The sequence below is a fragment of the Triticum aestivum genome, chromosome 7A, assembly GCF_018294505.1.
Source record: "Triticum aestivum cultivar Chinese Spring chromosome 7A, IWGSC CS RefSeq v2.1, whole genome shotgun sequence".
Taxonomy (NCBI): domain Eukaryota; kingdom Viridiplantae; phylum Streptophyta; class Magnoliopsida; order Poales; family Poaceae; genus Triticum; species Triticum aestivum.
This window is the reverse complement of record NC_057812.1, coordinates 19,079,379-19,086,323: the sequence shown is the minus strand read 5'-3', so window position 1 is coordinate 19,086,323 and position 6,945 is coordinate 19,079,379. Positions and strand designations below refer to the sequence as shown.

The 6,945-nt window shown below is 45.6% G+C and overlaps 1 long non-coding RNA gene and 1 pseudogene across 1 annotated transcript; both read right to left on the bottom strand.

Annotated features, from left to right (window-relative positions):
* Nucleotides 1-1,097: 1,097 nt before the first annotated feature.
* Nucleotides 1,098-1,815, bottom strand: LOC123152259 (uncharacterized). The gene is made up of 3 exons (XR_006476081.1): nt 1,693-1,815; nt 1,447-1,587; nt 1,098-1,343 (listed from the first exon to the last, which is right to left on the bottom strand). It is a non-coding gene; the product is annotated as an uncharacterized lncRNA (long non-coding RNA).
* Nucleotides 1,816-1,880: 65 nt separating this feature from the next.
* LOC123152258 (disease resistance protein RPM1-like) overlaps nt 1,881-6,945 on the bottom strand; it is a 5,757-nt pseudogene continuing 692 nt past the window's right edge.

Below are 6,945 nucleotides of genomic sequence, written 5' to 3'. Positions count from 1 at the left end.
TCTCCGCCACTGCTCCCGCAATGTTTCAAGCATCCTTGTTGCATCAAGCAAGTTACAGTAACTCCGGTGGTGTGCCGAAGTGCACTTGAGCAAAACAACCAAAAGAATCCCTTTGATCAACAATGCTCCACGTACTGGTCTACTTCAAGCACAACTCTTGATGTTTACTTTTCAATTGCTGCCAAAGCCTTGCTACATCAGATGGGTTCTGCCTTTGATGATTTTTCTTCGCCGAGACGGATCAATTAGTTCGATCGGTTGTGACGCGCGTACAACAGCAAGCGGAGCTGGCAAAGCCCAGGCGCGGGCGTGAGCAAGCCGAGGCGCTGCGCACGTGGGAGAGGCCTAGACGGGCCAGTGGCCCAATTGGGGCTACAGCGCATGGTGTGAGGCTGTGAGCAGCAGTTCGCTTGTACGTACATGTGTGTACGGCTGTGTGCGGCAAGTTCGGCTATGATACCACTTGTTAAAATAAATCTGAGGCATACCGTCGATCATTCGAAGACCAAGCAATCACACGAGCACGATATTGATATTTGTTAACGAGGTTCACCGATATGGCTACATCCCCGGGGCCTGACTATGGGGCTCCTCCCCATGACACCGCTATAATACCGCACCCGGTCGCCCTGGACACCGGCACATGCCGCCGGCTTCCCCTGCGTTCCGGTGCTATTATGTTGGCATAGGTTACATCGTGTGTCTACCCCTGCTATATATGAGAGGCCTAGGATACAAGTGTCCTATTAGGACACGATTTCATATCCTATCTAAACACAATACAACTACAAGTCCAACTGTAACCTACCTTGACACTATATTCGACACAACTCTAACAGTTCGGGTGCCACCTGAGTCGCCCGAGCAGGGGGCAACACGGGGGGCCGTGCATCGGTTATGCTATCGAAAGATAAATTAGCTAGCTGACCTGTCACTCCCCGTCGTGGCGGCCACCACCTGGTACTGGTTGGAGCTGCTCTCTTCCGGTGCTGCATGGTCGCCGGGACCGTTGGGGTGCGTGTCCATTTCACTTTGCAGCATTGACATATTTAAAATGACGTAGCGACCCTATAGTGCTCATATCCTTTTGTGTCACTTCAAACATGGCATCATACAAATCCAAGACTCTAATCATCCTAAAGCCTGGCGAACAAACTGAAGGTGACGGCTTTATGGGTCTCTCACCAAACAGTCAATGATCGGACATTGCTCCAGTCCAAGCCCTTATTTGGTACCAACTGCCTTGATATGCAACATGACGGAAGTTATCTCCTGTAAGCCGGTTGCCTTGATATGCTACATAGGATAATATAGCACGCTCCAATGTCGTGGGAACGTTAACTCTGCCGAAGAGATTTCACATGTGTTAGTTTCACCATCACTGAATGTGTAGAATGGATTCATCTGATTATACAGTCTAACACTCAAGTTAGAAAGAAATACTACCAGAATGTTGTGCGTATAGACAACACTGAGAAACCATCTAGCCTCGCAGTTGTGACCCATCTAGCTTGTGACTGTTGTCAGTGGGATGAACAATGCAGCTCCAGTACTCCACGGGACAAATCTTCTTCTCCTCACTTGAACCTGGATGCACACGGCGCATTAGTTTACTCCATCCATGTTAGATGTCAAAACCTTTAACGAGGGAGAGAATCAGCTGGAATCAAAGAAATAGAGGAAGAGCTATACCAGCTGGCCTGACATGATTGTGGAAGGTCAGCACCACCAGGTAGCAGCATGAACTGTACGTGTGGAGCAGATCATTCCGTCTGATAGAAATGCAAAAAAAAAAAAGATGAACTGCAAGTGGTGGGGCCAATCAGGATCACATCTTGTACTGATGAAAGGAGAGAAAATAGCTACTGACTTGCCTGTTTCTTGTCATGGGCAGCTGCAAGGAGCTCTCTCCGTCATTGCTTTTTCCACTTGTACGCGTCCCCCAGGGAGACTACTAGTGAACAATACTCTACTGATAATTACCAAGAGATTATGTGATGAACAGTGCAAGACACAGTCAATTGATATTCCAGCTGTAACCCGAAGCTGATTTAGTCCAGCAAAATAGGATTTGACATCAAGTTGATGAATTTACAGTTAAGAGTTCATTGTCATCGAAGCCACCAGGTCCAACCGTTAATTCTGCCTGAGAGATTGGATCATCCTCGTCTCCTACGCGCCCAGCTGAATCAGAGTTAACACAAAGAATTAGTTTGTTTGTTTCATCAATCTGAGATGTAATAGTTTGACACCCGGTAGAGAATTAAGGAAGCCTTGATATAAACAGAGGTACTTGTAAATATAAGCTTTCACAGGCTGAATACACTGTAAGTAATTGTAACTTATAAGTACAGAAACATGTAACAAATGTAAACATGATGACTACGTAAAACGAAATATTGCATGTTGAACTCACCGTTCTGAATACAATGTTGAACGCCATTGGGCCCAACTCAACTCCTCAACTAATCCATGCTTCTGCTATATATAAGCATATGCAGCTTAAAAATGCTTGGACACAAACTGAAAAAAAAAGAGTCAAAATGTGCTGTATACAAGCATTTGCGGCAAGAAATCTGACCAAGTATGAGGGAAACCAACAAGCCCCCCTCCCCCCAAAAAAACCGAAATAGCAGGAGTTTTAAGTGTACCAGCATAGTGTTACATGGTGGAACTGGAAGTAGCCTTGCTCCGATTTAGTCAGCACGAGTTGTAAGTGTAAAGCAGATCATCTTGGCTGTTACAGAAAAAAAAGACAGAGTAAGTGTAATCGTACGGTAATACTGTCAATTAGCACATCTCACTCCATAGCTGCTGCTACTACTAGTTAGAGTTAAGAGAAGAAATTAGCTGACCTGACACTTGTCATGGCTATGGCCATCACCTAGGATCGTGAGCTCTCTCCCACTGCTGCAGTCCCAGGATGGAGAGATGATGATTCCCCCGTTGCTTCTTCCACTTGGACGATGATGTCCCCCAGGTCGTGGTGGCTCCGTTGCGTATACAGTCGCAGCAAGGGACTATTGGGGTGCGCCTCCACTTCACTTTGCAGCATAACAAGCTTCGCCACATGAGCTTCGTAGCCAAGTGAGATCTCCTTGAGCCTTGGAAGGTGGTTGATACCAATCACTCCTGATCTCAAGTAGCATACGTCGATACTTATAATTTGCAGCTTGGGTGAGGTGCCATCCTCAAATTTCATCTCTCTCAGTTTCGCCGTAACAGAAATATCAAGTTTCTTGAGATTTGCAAATGCTCCTGTTTTGAACGCTAACTTCTCCCCAATATAAGAGTCCAGTCCAAGACGAAGTTTCATGAGGCTGGGAAGTGAACCTAGTATTTCCATGATTTTTTCCTTCTTCCTTTAGTTTGGAATCCCATAAGTAAAGCTTGACTAAATGCATCAGATTGCCAAACCAGCCAGGAATATCTCCAAGGCATCCACCCAACTTCAGGGTCCTCAACTGGGGAGGAGGACAGGAAACAACATGCAGCCACTTGAGTGAACCGTCCACTTCAAGAGAGCGGAGGGAAGTGAGCTTCGTAATGGATTCACAAAGTACCTTGAATTTTCGCTTGGTGGCCCCTTCTATTACCATGCTTAGTTTTCTCAGCTGCACAAGCTCACCTAGCTCTTTAATTGTTTTGCATCCAGTTCGTCCAATGTCCACAACCTCTAGTATTTGTAGCTCTTTTAGTTTGCCAATTCCTTTTGGCACCCTCACACCATATGACTCTGACCAACGGCTAGACCAGGTCATGTGTAGATCAGCAACTAACTCAGCATGCTCACTAGGATCAACCAAAGGTGTGAACATCATGGGCAAACATAATGACTTCAGCAAGCATTCCTGAGGCCTTCCAAGTCAAAGCGTTCGCAGGAAATATTTCTGGTACAACGGAGACTGTGTAGACTCTTGAGTTTACTTATCTTAGTTGGCGTTTCGGTAATATAACTGTTTCTTATGTTCAAAGTACACAAGCCTTGTAATTTTCCTATGGATCTAGGAATTTTATAAATATATGAACATCCTTGAGGATTAGATAAATTCACATACTTAAGGTGGCATAGCAATCCAATGTTACTGATGTCTTTTTGTGTGACTTCAAACTGTGAATTCTCTAGATCCAAGGCTCTGAGCATTCTTGCCTTAGGTGAACAAAGTGGAGATTCCAATGGTCTCTCGCTAAATATGGTTAATGACCGGACATGGCCCCAATCCATGCCATTATTTTGGAACTTACTACCATGGTATGCTACATGACGAAATGTCTCTTGTGCGACACTAGTTACATTATCTTCTGGCACATACACAAAATTTTCATCTCTGGAAATTGAGACCATGACATCACGCACAATATCAAGGACTCGACAACTCTTAACTATTCCTTCTACGTTCACACTGGAAGGTTGAATCATGCTACGGTTGATTAGCTCATTAAAGTAACCATCTCCCACATCCTCAATGTTCACCCCAGCCCTTGCTCTAACAAACCCCTCGGCTATCCATCTCTCCACCAAACGCCTCCTTTTGATTTCAGAATCCTCAGGAAAGATGCTTAGATACAAAAAGCATGACTTGAGATGAGATGGCAAGTGGTTGTAGCTTAGAGTAACTATCCTCCTCATAGCTTCAAGGTTAGAGTTGACCTCAAGCTCTAACGGGATTTGTTTATAGATACTCTCCCACTCTCTTACCTTTTTGGTGGCAAGCATGCCTCCTATAGTGAGTAAAGCCAGCGGTAGACCACCACACTTATTCACTATTTTGTTGACCATGGTCTTCATTTCCTTATCATTTTCCATGTCCTGATGTGATTTCCTACTCTTTATTAGTAGCAAATTTGTAGCATCACCTGTTTGTAAGTACTTAAGGTGATAGACAGGCGATTCAGAGGTGCACTGCTTAGCCAAGCCATCATCTCGCGTTGTTACTATTATACGACTACCTTTATTGTTTCTACTGGGAATAACAATATCTTTGATCCACTTCCAAGCATCTATGGTCCACAGGTCATCAAGAACAATGAAGTACCTCATATCCACTAGCTTTTCTCTCAGGTAGCTAGCGAGATTGTCTACTTGCACCTCCTTCCCTTCAAGTTCCTTCAAGAAAGTCTTCAACGAATCACCACCCAATAGCTGCCTAATCATGTCCTTGAGGATCTCTATCTTGTAAAACGTCTGTGAGACTGTGACCCAAGCACAACAAGAAAAATTATTAATGGTGTCTTCCTTACTTTCATATGCCTTCCTAGCAAGAGTAGTCTTGCCTAAACCACCCATGCCAACGATACATATCACCTTCCGAAGACCATTTTCCGAGCCAACATCCACCATGTTAATCAACTCCTCTTTAGCTTAGCAAAGCCCACAAGCCCTGCCTCATCAATGTTGCTAGCTGCGTGGCTGCGAATATCTTCCATGTAGGAATTCACCTCGTCAATACCGTTGGAGGCATCTTTGGTGATCAAGTTATAGCGTGTGTTCCTGTTGCTCACTTCTTCAACCCTTGCTTTGAGATCACGAATTTGGCTGGCAATGCGATGGCGGTCTTTTAACTTAAGCAGTTGTTGAGACCGGCTCTGGCTTCCAACATGCACCATGAATTCAGCAAGGCAATCCTCAATACCATAGGCAAGGTCCCTTACTTGCTTTGCCCACACCTGCAATACCATACTTTTGTTCTTCGTCGCTTCAACGGACAGAAGGAATGCATGCATGGTCTCTAGCTCGTCTTTGATGAACCTTCAAAGCACATTTCGTTAGAGCTAATTCCTAGTGTCATTTTATGGATCGTGGAATGCAAGAGTGCATAGGGAAGTTTGTGAAATCTACATACATAAGTAATTTATTTCACACGAAGGCGAAAGGATTGACAAATATTTCCATCAGGAGGGAAGAGCAAGAGCACATTACATCAACGATCCAAACAAAGATTCATAAGATCTTATTTTTGAAACGGGGAAAAGGGCCCCTTTCGTTAATTAAAGAGAAGCTATTACCAAGTTATCACCCGAGGAGCACATCATAAAGCGAGAAATACAAAACAATCACTCTCACGGCACAATGAACCCAGGTTCATATATTTCTCATTAGTGAGTTGCATTTGATTGATCATATCTCAGTCTAACAAACAAGACTGGATGAATAGGGAATCAAGGTCACGCCGGATAAGTCGGCCAAGCCACCCCCAACCGTTAGTTGGGGAGTGGCACAAAGAGCCCAATGGGCGTTTCTCCACCAGGTCCTTATACCAGGCCCTGGTGGCCACTCCTAGGCCTCAGGACTTAAATCTCCTTTGGTAAATTAAGGTGCCACTGAAGATTCGTATCTTTCTTTGGCAGTGGGTTTGGGGCCGCCTGCCTTCCGGGACGGACGTGCGCAAACGCAATGGCCCTGGGGACGGTACTTGCCACCTTTGTGACGTCCCTGAGGACACTAACCATATATTCCTTCGCCGCCCGGCTGCCATTTTCCTATGGAGCTGTTTCCGCGAGATGGTTGGAGGCAACTGGGCCCATGACAATCTCCCGGATCTCTTCCGCGCGACCCTTGATTCCCCCTGCGGGACGCGTCCCACCCTCTGGGTGGTGATTAGTGTGCTAGCTTGGACGCTTTGGAACGTGCACAATAAAATCGTGATAGAGCATGTGATTCCGCTTCGAACTACTGACTCCATTTATAAAATGTGCGGCTTCTTGCAGCTGTGGCGGCCGCTTAGCAAGGGGCACCATCGGGACGACATCACCACCATCATCGCCGGGCTCCGCTCCACCGCCATCTCTCTCGCGCCACCGCTCCCACCTCCGCCGCCGGAGCCTGATTAGCTAGCTATTTATCTTTGGGGTTTGTTGTGCTGTGCCCCAGCCAGACTCTTGTTTTATTTTTTTCTTGTTGCTGGTGAACCTTGAACCTGTGGATGTTGGTTGTTGTTGGTGGTA